Source organism: Trachypithecus francoisi, unplaced genomic scaffold (assembly GCF_009764315.1).
Source record: "Trachypithecus francoisi isolate TF-2019V2 unplaced genomic scaffold, Tfra_2.0 Lachesis_group6, whole genome shotgun sequence".
Lineage (NCBI taxonomy): Eukaryota > Metazoa > Chordata > Mammalia > Primates > Cercopithecidae > Trachypithecus > Trachypithecus francoisi.
Window position 1 is genome coordinate 19,892,791 of NW_022681471.1, and position 15,104 is coordinate 19,907,894.

The window sequence follows — 15,104 nt, forward strand, 5'->3', positions numbered from 1 at the left end:
TATAAGTTCACTTCATCAGTTTCAATTTGTGTTTTGATTTTTAGTGATTGCTTTGTCATTTTATTTCACTTTTTAATAATTTATAAAACAGCATTATGGTTCCAAAGACAAAGATACAAAACACATTACATTTACATAGGTTTAGCTTCCTTTCTTGTTCTTTTCACCCTCGTCTCTCCCTCCTCATAAGTTGCCATTTTTATTATTTTTGGTTTATTCTTCCAGTATTGTTTTAAAATATGGACATAAATACACATTCCTATTCTCTCTCTTTATCACATTAAAGCTATCATACTGTATATATTATTCTGCGCTTTGTTTTTATAACCTAACAGTAGATCCTGGAGATCACTTAATAGCAGTACATATGAAGATTCCTCATTTGTTTATGTAGCTACATAAACTTTTTTTTTTTTTTTTTTTTACTGTGTGGCTATAAGTAGGTTATTCAGTCTCTAAAGAGAGTACTTTCATAGGAACAGTGTCATGCAACAAGCCTGGGAACGTAGCAACCAGGGCACTAAGAAAAAGTGTCAATTCCAAGTTATGGGCAGTTACTGGCTTAAAGAGAAAACTGCTCAAATAGTGAAGGCAACATTTCAATACTGAGCTGTTTGTGGCAAAAAGGAATTGCATACTCAAACCAAAAGTGGGGTAAATTAATACTATGGGGGAAAATTACAACCATTGAAAGAGACTGATACCTTGGTTTATTAGGAAAAAAAAATATTTGCTTTGGTAGGATGATTGCTACTTGTAGAACTGCCAAATTGGGGACTGAATGAAAAACACTCAGGTATAGTATAACTACCTCAGTGTCTTTTAATTCCACATACCAAGGTAGATATTAATAATAATATGTATGTTTTAATTCAGAAGATGTTTTCACACATAGCTGTGGACAACACAAAGCAATTGTTAGAGGGAATTTGATGAAGTTGTCCTGACATTGTTTGTTCTCTCTCTGGGTTTCCCCTCTATTATTTCATTTCATCTTTACAACTACCTTTACAGGTATGGTGTTATTATTTTCTCTATTTGAGATGTGAGAATGTTCAGAGGTGTGAAATGACTTATCCAAGATCACTTAGGTGTCCAATGAAAATAATTGTCATTCCTAGCCCAGCGTTTTTTCCTTGACATCAGAAATAGTACAGTAACAATCAAGTAAGGCCTAATCAAGTCGTCTAGTCAAATTTTGAAACATACTCACCCCAGAAAAATGTTTGTGCTCACTCTAAGCTCAGCAGTTCCCTAAAGGGTCAAGGGATAGAGCAGAGAAAAGAGGGCTGATAATAATCATGTAAACCAACAAGATAATTTAGCAGCTGCAATAGTTATCTATTGTTGCATAACAAATTACTCTAAAACTTAGCTTAAAACAACAAATATTTACTATATCAAGCAGTTTCTGGGGGTTAGGAATTCAGGAGAAGCTTAGCTGGATAGTCTGGGCCCAGATCTTTATGAGGTTGTAGTCAAGCTGTCAGCAAGGGGCGGAGAATTTGCTGGCAAGCTCAGTTATGGGGTTGAAAGAAGCCTCTATTTTTTGACATACCACGTGGACTTCTCTATGGGGCTGTTTGATATGGCAGCTAGCTTCCTTCCCCCAGTGTGAGTGATCCCAGTGAGACAGAGAGCACAAATGAGTGAGAGTGCCCATGGTAAAAGACATAGTCTTTTTTTTTAATAACTCAGTCTCATTACTTTTGCCTTATAACATAGACCAAATCCAGTGTGAATACCAGGAAACAGGGATCACTGGAGGCTCATTTGGGAGGCTGGCACCACAATAGCTAATGCTGGGAGAAGTCTTACTGTGCATCAGACACTTTACTGAGCACTTTACATGTATTAATTTATCCATAGTCCTCACAGTGACACTAAGAGGCAGACACTATTATTATTCCTATTTTACAGATGAGGAAAGTGAAGCTCCGAGGGGTTGTCTGAGTGAGTGAACTTGTCCAAAGTCACAGAGCTAGAAAGTGTTAGAGCCAGGAATCAAACCCAGGTAGTCTGGCACTATCTCACTAAGCTATATTGTCTCTATGTTCAGATATTAGTAAGTGCTATGAAGGAAATAAGATAATATGATAGAGTGACTGGAGTATGGAGCAGACTGGGATTTTTGTTTTGTTTTGTTATGTTTTAAATTGTGTTGTCACGGTAAACCACTCTGTAGAGGTGATACTTGAGTTTTGACCCAAATGGTGAGAGGAAAGTCAGCCTCATGAATTGGTGAAGATACACTTTAGACAGATGGAATATAATGTGCAAAGACCCCAAGGCAGGAAAAATCTTCGTATATTGAAGGAACACAAAGAAATCAGTGTGGTTTGAGTATATTGCACAAGAAGGGATGGGTTTAGGATCTCAGGTTTAGAGAAGACATTTATACAATCCCTTCTCTGTGAGGAGCTCAGAGAACCTTCTCCTCCAGATAGATATTTGTTACACTAGTCAAAATTATCAAAGAAAACCTTTAAAAGTCTCTGGAGATTGTCCAAATGGCTTACACAAAAGTGGGAGGGATTTATTCAACAAATTTGATCAAAACTTGTATGAACAATGGCAGGCCACAGCACCTGAGCTAGAGGCTGCACCCATCTCTCCTCCAGCTCTGTGTATGGAGGAACTACTCTGGGCAGACAGAACAGATTCCACGGCTGCAACCAAGTAGGCAGCTTGTGTTACCCCATTTCTCTAGTATTGAAAATCTATATTTGCAAGGCAGTATAAGCTGGTAAACAACAGATCCCATTTCCTGCCGTCTCTCCTATTTCTCCTATCACCCTATCTTCAGGCTGCAGAAATCTACATAGGGTGGTGGCAATCACCAGGTGGTGTTGTCTGCTTCCTCAACCCACAGCACTCACTTCATTGGAAAGAGGTGGGTGGAGCAGTAAGTGAAGAACAGTGTCCTCCAATTCTCCTACAACTCTCATGCCATGGCATGGCACCCCTGGGAGAAGGGGTGAGGCAAACTGCAAAGACTGGAAGATATGGCTCCAGCAGAGAAGGAGATTTCATTTGGTTCAGAGAATGGTGGAATTCATGCCCTAGGGTGTGTTGTTGAAACTATAAAAATCAGTGTCTAGCAATTGGAGGATATCAGCTTGGTAATAGCAAAAGAGGGAGACCAGCCAAGAGTTTAACAGGTAGATCCAGGAAAGAGACAGTCTAAGAAAACCCTGCTAAAATCATACTCATCTCTAGTGGTCAGGAAGACTTCCATGCTCAAGGCTGTACTTTCTCAGGTTGGCTAGAAAAGAGTACTTTCAAAATAACAGTCCTTGGATAGTTTCCCCCTTAACAGAGAAAGTAATCTCCAAGCCATACACAGATCCTGTGGTAAAGGGTGAAAACTACTGGACCTGGAAACTTATTTACAACTTTTGACCAGTCAGTGGCTAACCACTAAGCTATGCTGATCTAGAGACAACCCCTAGGAAACTGGTCATTAAAATAAAAACAAGGGGAAAAAAATCTTAGCAGGGACATCTGGGGCTACACACTGCAGGGGAAATAGACTTCACAGAATTAATCCAGTCATATCACCAAACAAATAAACAAATGAACAAACAACATGAACAACAAGCCCCAAAGGGAGATTAATATCTAAAGTTGCTACAACATTTTATTCCAAAATGTCCAGATTTCAACAAAATATATGAAACATACAAAGAAACAGGAAAGTATTGCCCTATACAAGAAAAAATAGCAGTCAGTAGAACCTGTCTAAGTGGACCCAGATGTTTGCTTAGCAGACAAAGACTTCAAAGAAACAATTATAAACCTGTTCAAAGAACTAAAGGAAACCACATTTAAAGAATTAAATGAAGGTATGATGACAATTTCTTATCAAATAGAGAATATCAGTAAAGAGACAGATATTATAAAAATAACAGTAGAAATTCTGGAGTTGAAAAGTACAATAACAAATGAAAAATTCAATATAAGGGCTTACTTAACAGCAGATTTGAGCAGGCAGAAGAAAGAACCAACAAACTTGAAGCTAGATCAATCAAGATTTTACAGTCTGAGGGACAAAAATAAGAATGAAAAAAATGAACAGAGCCTCAGAGACCTGTGGAATGCCATCAAATGTACCACCATATGCATAATGGGGGTCCCAGGAGAGGAGAAAGGGGCAGAAAGAATATTTCAAGAGCTAATTGCTGAACACTTCCCAAATTTGACAAAATACATTAATCCACATATCCAAGAAGCTCAAGAAGACCTTCTCTAGTTTCTTTCTCCAAAGGCTTGGTGTCCTTCAGGGAGGAGCTCCCTAGTTTCTCACCTCCCTGAGATTGGGTAACCTCTGGGTCTACAGACCCAGAAGAAGAAGTGTTGGGCAGGGTGGTAAGAAGGTTTGCTCTGGACAATTGAGCATGTTGGGCTCTGTACAAGAGTGTATGGCCAAGGGAGTTCAAAGGGGCTATAATCCAGTCCATTCTCCACTTCCCAAGTCATATACCTGATTCAGGGTTGCATCTACCGTGAAGAGCCATCATTTTCTAATCTGCCTAACGTCTCAATCTGCTTTCCAAGCCCTGTGCCCATGGGGTTGCATTTATTAAAGGGACAACTTTTTCTAATTCTCTCAAGGCACTTTCTGGATTAGTGTAGGTCCTGATGTGGAAAGAGTAGGGAAGTGGTGGGACTCAGGGAAGACAGAAAAGCCACTTCACAGAGGTGGATACCCATGCAATTAACCATGTGGGACTTGTGGTTTACTAAAACTCGGGCCATCCCTAAAACTTACCTTCAAATCTGCCTTAGCTTGAGAATCCAACCATGAGAGTGGCTCTGTTAGTTTTAATGATTCCAAAAGTCTTTTGTCAAAATACCTCTTTGTTACTTAGGTGAGGCAACCCAGACCTAGCATGGTAGTTAAGAGCTGTGTGATCTTGGACAAGTTGCTTCCCTTTTCTGAGTCTCAGCCTTTTCTTCTATGAAATGGGAAAATAACAATCCCTACTTCAGAAAGTTTTCATAAGAAGGAAAAAGAGTTTAAGTGCTTAGTAAAGTATTTTACACATAATAGATTCTCAACATATGTGAGCTATTATTCATGCTCAAAGTGTCGCCAAAGGCAGGGGCAGTGTGTGACTCCTGACACAGTGCTCCTAACTGTATCCTCCCTTACCGGAAGGACTGGAGCCTCCAGGAGTAGTCTTTTCCCTGGGGGCATTCATCCCCTTTTCCTTGGCTCTGCAAAGTAACTTCTGCACTCACTTCTCTTCAGGCTACATTGGCTGGCACTGGGGTTAGTGAGCACAGTCCTGGGCTCTTGGAGCTGGAAAGGGTTGCAGGGGGCCTCTGGTTTTCCAAAGACCACTGTGTGAACAGGCTTCAGATCAGGAGCAAAGGGGTCATTTAGTAAAATGCAGATTTCCCAAAGCCTTCCTACAGAGAATCTGTTTCTGGAAGCCTGTGTTGGACTTGGAAATCTGTACCTTGGACTAGTGTCCCAGATGATTCTTGTCCTCTTCTTCATATTCCATGCCCACAATTGTGGAATGCACCCTGTAGGGCCCCAACCACCTATACCAGGATAAGGAGACAGGTTGATGGGCAGGCAGGCTCTGGCTGTCAAAATGTTTGTCCGCATCTAAGCCCACTTCTTCTGCCTCCCATAACTTAGTGACATCACTAGGTTTGAGCTTCGAAGCCACAATACAGAAACCAGTTTTCTGCTTTATTCTCATGTCACCAACAGTGACAGCCATGCACCTCACAACTGAAAACAGCTCCTGTCTCCATCCGACCCTCTTCATGCTTCGTTTCTCCAGACTGAGCAACCTTCCCACCCTCTGTGTAACTAATTGGCTTAGAGATATTACTGCCTCACCAGGGGGCTAGGAAACTGAGCTCTTGCCTTCAGCTTTCATTGCTTTTCCAGGCATGGCGGAGCAGTAGTAGGTGGCAGCTGTGCCCCAAAGTGTTTCCATTCTCTCTCCCTTCCTCCCTCCTTTCTTCTCTTCCTCTGATCCCGTCCAAGATTGACAGGCGTTATGGGAGCACTGTCAGTTTGCTGCTTTGAGTCCCCCAAAACCAACATGTTGAACATTGCTCTGTACACGTCATACAGAGGGCACATTAGTTTTGCTTGGTGAGCACACCCTAATTGGGTTCCCAGAGGGAAATTCTAATGCCAGTGCAGAGAATTAAGAACCAGCCAACAGATGGGGTGAGAAGCATGATGAGGAGGGTGGCAGCCAGGGCACATCTTCTGGAGTCTATATCAACTATGAGACTGACAGGCTGGATCTGGGGGAAGCAGCTAAGCTCCCGATGGAAAGATTGGATCAGATGGCAGAATGAAGTCATTTTTCACAATATTTACAAAGTAAATATCTGCCCACTCAGGGATACCTTTGCAGAATATGAAAGCAGCCACTTTGGACCTGCTATTTTGTTTTGTTTTGTCACTTTTTGGGGGGTGGGGGAAGGAGGGTATTTTCCTCCTGGGTTCCTTGGACATAGACTCAAGTCTTGAGGCCCATAGCCCTATCCAAGATATCCCAGCCTAATAATCCCCAGCCTGTGGGTTGCAGACTCCTTACTGCAAGTAGTCCACAAATCCACATGCTTCAATGTTCCATACTTTTGTAATTGGGTAACTTTCTGAGGTAACTTTTTTATCTGAGAACCTTCTTTGAAGTCTCAGTTCTTAGTTTTTCTCTTTTCTCTAAGAAAGAATTATTCCCTTAATGATCTCATCCAGTCCCCAAGCTTTACTATCTTAATCCCTTCCCCCCAACTCTACTGCCAAACCCTCTCCACCTGCAGCCTTCACCATATTAACACCTTTACATTATCCTTGACACTTCTCTTTCTTTCACATCCTACATGCATCTGTTAGAAAATTCTGTTAGTTCTACTTTCAAAACACTATGTATCCAGAATCCAACTGCTTCTCTCTACCTTTACGTTACTGCTATCATCCTAGTTGGAGCAGTTATCCATTTATTCCTGGATTTATGCAAAAGTTTCCTAACTGTTCTCCCTGCTGCCATCTTTGCCCTTTAAAGTTTGTTCTTAACAGCCAAGTGATGCTTGATTCTAGTTGAAATTTTTATTGAGGTAATTATAGATTCACATGCAGTTGTAAGAAATAATTTAGAGAGACCCATTGACACTTTGCAAAGCTCCCCAAATAGCAGCATTTTGCAACACAATAGTATAATATCACAACCAAGATACTGATACACTGATATACAAATCTCTAATTTGATTCTGATTTCTCGTTTTACTTTATGCTTGTATATGTAGTAAGTTCTATACAATTTTATCACGTGTAGATTCACATATTTAGCACCAGTCAAGATACAGAACATTTCCACAAGGATCCTTTGTGTTGATCTTTCATAGCCATGCACACAACTCTCCTGTGCACCCCACAGCCCCATCCCTAAACCCTGGCAACCACTAACCTGTCATCCATTTCTAATATTTGGCATTTCATAATGTTCTATGAATGGGATTATACAGTGGGTCACCTTTTGGGATTGGCCTTTTAAAAAATTTAACATAATTCTCCAAGTTGTGTTTATCAATACTTCATTGCCTTTATTGTTGAGTAATATTCCATGGTGTATTAGTTTGATAGGGCTGTCATAACAAAGTACCAAAAACCACGTGGCTTAAAACAACAAGAATTTGTTGCTGTACAGCTCTGGAGGCTAACTGTCCCAAATCAAGTCAGCTCTCTCTGAAACTATCTTGGTAGAATACTTCCTTGTCATTTCCTAGCTACTAGTAGTGGCTGGCAATCTTTGGCTTGCAGCTGCCATCAGTCCAATCTTTGCCTACATTATCATATAACCATCTTCATGTCATCTTCCCTCTGTGCATGTTTGTCTCTGTGTCCAAATTTCCCCTCTTTATTTTATTAAGGAGAGGAGGGCAGGGAACTTCTGGGGGAAAGGGGGATCAAAGAGGAAGCTTAAGTGTCTAGGTTATATCACTGAGCAGCAGAGACTCTGAAGGGCAACAGTGGCTTGGAGTCTTTAGCCCTATGGTTTGTCTTATCTCTGGCTAACACGTGCTGGATGCAGTTTTGTGGAGTATGCAAAGCAGGAAGGCTCTAAATGAGTAAATATCTGTTTATTTGAGCTACATTTATAACAAAAGAATGTGTGAAAATTTGAGCTTAGTACTGGTGGGCTTTTGAGCTAATAAGTCCCAGCTTGCTGTGAAAAAATAAACAAGGTAGGGCTGACACACAGAGGACATCTTTGATTCATTTATATAACAGTGGGTCATATAGAAACTATATTTAACATGTTGAAGATGTACCAAACTGTTTTTCAGAGTGGCTACATTCTCACCAGTAATGTATGAGTGATCCAGTTTCTCCTCATTCTTGCCAGCATCTGATGTTGTCACTATTTTTTATTTAAGCTAAGCTGATAGTAGTGTAGTGATATATCATTTTGATTTTCTTCACATTTCTTTAATCACTAATAATGTTGAATATCTTTTCATGTACTTATTTGCCACCTGTATATCATCCTCAGTGAAATGTCTGTTTATGTCTTTTTTCTATTATTTAATTGCATTTTTTAACTGTTGAGTTTGGATTACTTCTATACTCTAAGTGTTGTCCTTTTCTGGATATGTGGGTTGCAAATATTTTCTCCCACTCTGTAGCTTGTTGTTTCATCCTCTTATAGAGTCCTTTGCAGAGAAAAAGTTTTTTATTTTGATGAAGTCTTATCAATTTTTTCCTTTTATAAATTGTATTTTTGGTGTCAAGTTTAATAAATCATTGTCTAGCCTTAGACCCTGAAGATTTTCTTCTACTTAAAAAACTTTTAAAAAAGTTTTGTAGCTTTATGTTTTACATTAAAGTCCATGATCCATTTTGAACTTTTATAAGGTATGAGGTTTAAGTTAAGGGTCATTTGTTGTCTGTGAATGTCCAATACCTCTAGCACCATTTGTTACAAAGTTTATCCTTCCTCCATTGATATGTTTTGACAACTTTGTCAAAAATTAGTTGGACACATTTGTGTGGATCCAATTCTGAGTTCTTTATTCAGTTCCGTTGAACTATGTGCCTATCCCTCTGCCAATTCCACAATCTTGATTTTTGCAGGCATATATTAAAACCTTCATATTATTTAATATTTATTATTTAAATAATACTTAGTATTTAATATTTAATATTAAAGCTTTAATATTGGGTAGAGTGATTATCCCTACTTTGTTTTTCTTTGTCAAGATCATTTTACATATTGTAGGGCCTGCACCCATCCATATAAATTTTAGAATAAGCTTTTCCGTGTCTACAAGGAAACTTTGCAGATACTTTTATAGGAATTGCATTAAACCTACAAATCATTTGGATGGAGAATTGACATTTTTACTATGTTGAATCTTCTATTCCATGAGCATGTCATTCCATTCCAATTATTTAGCTATTTTACAAATTACTTTCATTTTGTTATTTTCAGCTTACAGATCCTGTTCAAGTTTTGTTAAGTGCCTATGTCAGTATTTCATTTTATTTGGAGTGATTGCAAATGATATTTTGTTTTTAATTTCAGTGTATACATGCTCATTGTTAGTATACAGAAGTGCAATTTATTTTTGTGTGTTGATCTTATAAACTGAGACTTTGCTGAACTACCTATAAATTCTAGGAGTTTAAAAAATTCCCTCGGATTTACTACTTAGGCCATCATGTCATCTGTAAATAGGGAAAATAGGAATAATTTTGTTTTTTCCTTTCTAATCTCTAGGCCTTTTATTCCTTTTGCTTGCCTTAATACAGAGGCCAGGATTTCCACTACTATGTTGAATGAGAAAGGCAAGAGTACATATCCTGGCTTGTTCTCAATTTTAGAGGAAAGCATTCAATCTTTCACCACTAAGCATTGTTAGCTATAGGTTTTTTTGTAAATGCTCTTTATCAAGTGCTCAATCATATAAAGAGACATACTGTGTTCATGGATTAGAAGACTTATTAGGAGAGTTAAGATAGTAAATATGTCAGTTCTCCCCCAAATGATCTATAAGTTAATTCCCCTCCTATTTCTATTTTTCTAAAACTTGTTATCATAAATGGGTTTTGAATTTTGTCAAATCTGTTTTCCACATTAATTGATATAATCATGATTTTTCTTCTTTAGCCTGTTGGCGTGAGTTACAATATTTGATTTTCAATTATTCAACCAGTCGGGCATGCCTGGAATAAATCTCACTTGTTATGGTGTATAATTATTTTTTCACATTGTTAGATTCTGTTTGCTAACATTTTGTTGAGGGTTTTTGCATCTAGTTCATCAGAGACCTTGTTCTGTAGTTGCTTTTTTGTATTATCTTTACATGTTTTTTTTTAATCAGGGTAATAATGGCCTCATGAAACGAGTGGGGAAGGGTTCATCCAGCTTCTATTTTTGGAAGATATTTTGTAAATTCATTTGTAAATAAATGCTTCTTTAAGTGGGAGGTTTTCTGGGAGGTTTTAAATTATGAATTGTTTCTATGATAATTACAGGGATATTCAGATTGTGTATTCATCTTGGTGGAGTTTTGATAGTTTGTGTTTTTTGAGGAGTTGGTCCATTTTGTCAAATTTGTGTGTATAGAGTTCTTTGTAGCATCCCTTTATTCTCTTTTGATGTTTTCAGGGTCTGTAATGATATCCTCTGTTTCATTCCTGCTATTGGTAATTTTTACATTCTTTCTTTTTTCTGTTAATTTTGCTAGCGGTTTGTTAATTTTATTGGTCTTTTCAAAGAACCAGCTTTTTATTTCATTAATTTCATTTATTTTTCTGTTGTTAATTTCATTGATTTCTGTTCTTGTGTTTATTATTTAGTTTCTCCTCCCTGCTTGAATTTATTATTTCATCCTCTTATTTCTTGAGGTAGGAACTTACATTATTGATTTGAGATATTTTTTCATTTCTAATATAAATATTTAGTGTTATAAATTTCCTTCTCAGTATCACTTTAGCTGCTTACCACAAATTTTGATATGTTGTATCTTCATTTTAATTCAGTTCAAGGTATTTTTTGATTTACCTTTAGACTTCCTCTTTGACCCATGGGCTATTTACAAAAGTATTGTTTAGTTTCCAAGTGTTTGTTTATCTTTCTGTTACTGATTTCTGGTTTGATTCCATTGTGGTCAGTGAACACATTCTGTGTGATTTCAATTTTTTAAAATGTATTGAGTCTCATTTTATGTACCAGAACATGGTCTGCTTTGGCAACTGCTCCACAGTGTCTTGAAAAGAATGTGTATTCTGCGGCTGTTGGGTGAGGTTTTCCACATACATCAATTAGACTTTGTTGGTTGAGTGTGTTTTTCAGATATTCTATATCCTTGATGATGATTTTCTGTCTCATAATTGTGTCAGGCGTTAATAAGAGATTGTTGAGTTCTTCAACTATAATTAAGGATTTTTCTATTTCTCCTTTTATTTCTGTCCGTTTTTGTTTCATACACTTTGAGATTCTGTATTTTGGTGCACATAGGGCGATGCTTTAAAATCCTAAATTAGATTATGCTTTTCGTCACTACAAAACCTCACAATGATTCCCTATTTCATTTAGAACAATTGATCAAGTCCTTATAATATTCTATAGGGTTCTACAAGATCTGGCTCCCAGTAACCTCTCCAACTTCATTTCCCACTATTTTCCCCCACACTTACTCTGCTGCCACAATGGTTTCCATGAACAGAACAGGCACACTGTCTCCTTAGGGCCTTTACTGTAACTCTTCGTTCTGCCAGGAATGCTCCTCCACCTTGGAATGGGGTGCTGGGGTACAGTTATTGTAAAAATTGTTAGCTTTACATATTAGGGAAGCCAAAGCTTGGAGAGGGTAAACATCAATAACAAACAGTGTATAATTGGCAGAGTCAGTGTATTATGGAGATCAGAACAGGTGAGCCTGAAGAAGAGCAGTGGGAGAAAATGAATGAAGAGGGATAAACAGCATCAGCTCTGGTTTTACATATAGGAAGAACTGATACCCCAAATTCCCTCATTTTAAAACCTCTCTTCCAGCAGCCTGGCATTAGCTCTGAAATTCCAGCAGTATACTTCTTTGGGATAAGCATGTAAAGGCTCTTGTAAAGGAATCCTGCAGTATAAAACTTTGTATAACAGATTTTGTTTTAGAACAAACTTTGTGTAACTTAGATTTCACCAAGAGATTCACAAAATTATTTGACAATAGAACATCTCCCCAAACACATGACTGTCTCACAAAATCCATTTTGGAAAACAATCATTGAAAGCTTTGTGTTTCCAGAAAATTCCTGCCAAAAGGCTAGTATTATTAGAGAGATCCACCTAGTTATTAGTCTTTCCTACTCTGTGATGAATTATTTTATCCAATTAACTTAGGAGATGCAAACTATGGCAAAGGCCTCAGTCCTCCCCCGATTTTGTAAAATAAAGTTTGATTGGAACATAGCCATGTCCATTTGTTTCTGTATTGTCTGTAACTGCTTTTGCATTATCATGGCAGAGTTGGGTAGTTGTACAGAGATTGCATGGTCAGGAAAGTCAAAAATATTTACTATCTAACCTTTTACACAAAAGTTTGTTGAGCCCCGGATTTATCCAATAGTAAGGCCCTGAGATTTATCTATCTCTGCTTAACAAATGACAACAAAAGTTTGTGGCTGAGGCCGGGTGCGGTGGCTCAAGCCTGTAATCCCAGCACTTTGGGAGGCCGAGACGGGCGGATCACGAGGTCAGGAGATCGAGACCATCCTGGCTAACACGGTGAAACCCCGTCTCTACTAATAAAAAAAATTAGCCCGGCGAGGTGGCGGGCGCCTGTAGTCTCAGCTACTCAGGAGGCTGAGGCAGGAGAATGGTGTAAACCCAGGAGGCGGAGCTTGCAGTGAGCTGAGATCCGGCCACTGCACTCCAGCCTGGGCGACAGAGCAAGACTCCGTCTCAAAAAAAAAAAAAAAAAAAATAGTTTGTGGCTGAAACCAACACTTCATTATTATCTATAATGGTTCTGTGGATTGAGCGGACTCAGCTGAGAAGTTCTCAATTTGCTTCTTTCATTCAGTGACAGTCAGATGGCAACTGGAGCTACAGTCATCTGAGAGCTAAACTGGGCTAAACACTGAAAATGGCTCACTTACATAGCTGGCAGTTGATGTTAGATTTCAGCTGGGAGCTCATCATGAGCTGTTGACTGGAGGACCTACATGTGCTTGCTCTTTTTAGGTTGGGTTTCTCACAGCATGGTAGGTATGTTCCCAGTGGGAGCGTTTCAAGAGTGTGAAGTAGATAATGCCAGTTGTATTAAATCCTAGGCTTAGAACGAATGTAATGAAACTTCTACCTTTTCCAGTTAGTCAAAGCACTCTCATGAGTTCAGACCCAAGAGGACTCGAGGAATAAACTCTACCTCTGCACAAGGAAAGGGCAACAGCATACATGGAAAGACATAATTACTTCTGATTATGTTGAAGACAAACTACCACCATCTTCAATGGAGAATCAGTATGAGGTACTTGAGGAACAGGGTGCAGCAGGTTTTCCTGGAAGGGATTTTCAGAGTGAATGAAGCCAACTGTGTTTTCACCCATGCCCATTTTATAGATAAATGTATTGAGGCTCAGAGCATTAGGAGAAGCTACTGAAAATCAGTGTCTGTGTCACAGTGTTGGCAAGGAACTTGGTTAGCTTGCTGGAGGTGTGTGACTAAATCCAAAGAAGACAGGGGTCTAGAGCTAACAGACTGGTATGAGGGAGCTGATGGAACCTGAGCCTTTGAATAAAGCCCCTTCCTTTCCCTAACATTTCCTTACTCTCTACTGCTCACTCAGGTGCATTAGCTACTATGTAAATATCTAGGCCTTACAGACACCCTAGTTTCCTGCCACTATGCCTTGTAGGCTTCTGAAGTCTTTTTCATATCTAGACTCTGCACTCCAAATAAGCTGTGAATACCTTGAACATAGAGATCACATCTACACTTTCTTTCACTTCTGGCCTTGAGATGTCTCATATAGATGTGATATACACAGCAGATAACTGAAATTGGGGGATTATTTGAATCCCAGCTAACTTGCCAGCATAGCCTGTATAAGTAGTATTGTATGGTCTGGTCCCTGCAAACTATACTAGCCTTATTTTTGAATGTCATCCATTTTCAGTAATTGTGTTTATGCCAGATATTCAGTCATACATATTCATTCTGTCTCTCTCTTTTCTCTCAATCTCTCTCTCTCTCTCTTTCTCTCTCTCTTTCACACACACACACACACACACACACACACACACACATTCTGGCCTGATGAACATGTTCTCAATGTTTGGAACACCCTTCCTTTCCACTCACCCACACCAGTCTACCTTTTTTGACATGCTTCAGAACTCAGCCTGAGTGTGTTAAAAAAAAAAAATGATTCGTGAAAGCAGTTAAAGAATGGTAAGACAGACTTTATTCATGCGGACTGTAGTGATAGGCCTAGGTACTACCACAGCGAGGTTTTGCCGTAGGCAAAAGGGATTGAGTTTAACTCTGAATGCAACAAGGAAAAGTGGGGATTTATAGCCAAGCAGCAGCGGGATGGTCAGTGGATGGAAAATTACTAAGAGGAAACATCAGGGGTCAGGTGGGATCCTGGTTAATCTGACCTAATAGGATTCTTGCTGGAGATAGGCCAGGGTGATCAAACATCACCTGAGGGGTGATGGAGGTTGAAGAACTCAATAAGATGTTGAGGGTGATCAGATATTGAAGGTGGGGAGTTCTGGCTAAACCAATGAGCAGGATTCTTGCTAAAATTGTGCAATGCATTGAAGTTCAAGACTCAAGGCCTACTTAGGCAGAGGATTCATCAGAGCCTGACTAAAGTTGGATTAAGGAGAGGCTCTTTGTCAGGTGTTACTTCTTCAAAGAGATCCTTACTGATCTCCCAAGTACAGATGAGGTACCCCTCTTTTGTGTTTCCCCCTCTTAATAGTTATTTTCTCACTGTTTTCTAAATATAATTACTTACTTGTCTAGCTCCTTGATTTGACTGTGGTGCTGGAGGGCACATACTGTCTTTAACTTATTTCTCTATGGATTTGCAAGAGGTCTGACACAACAAATGG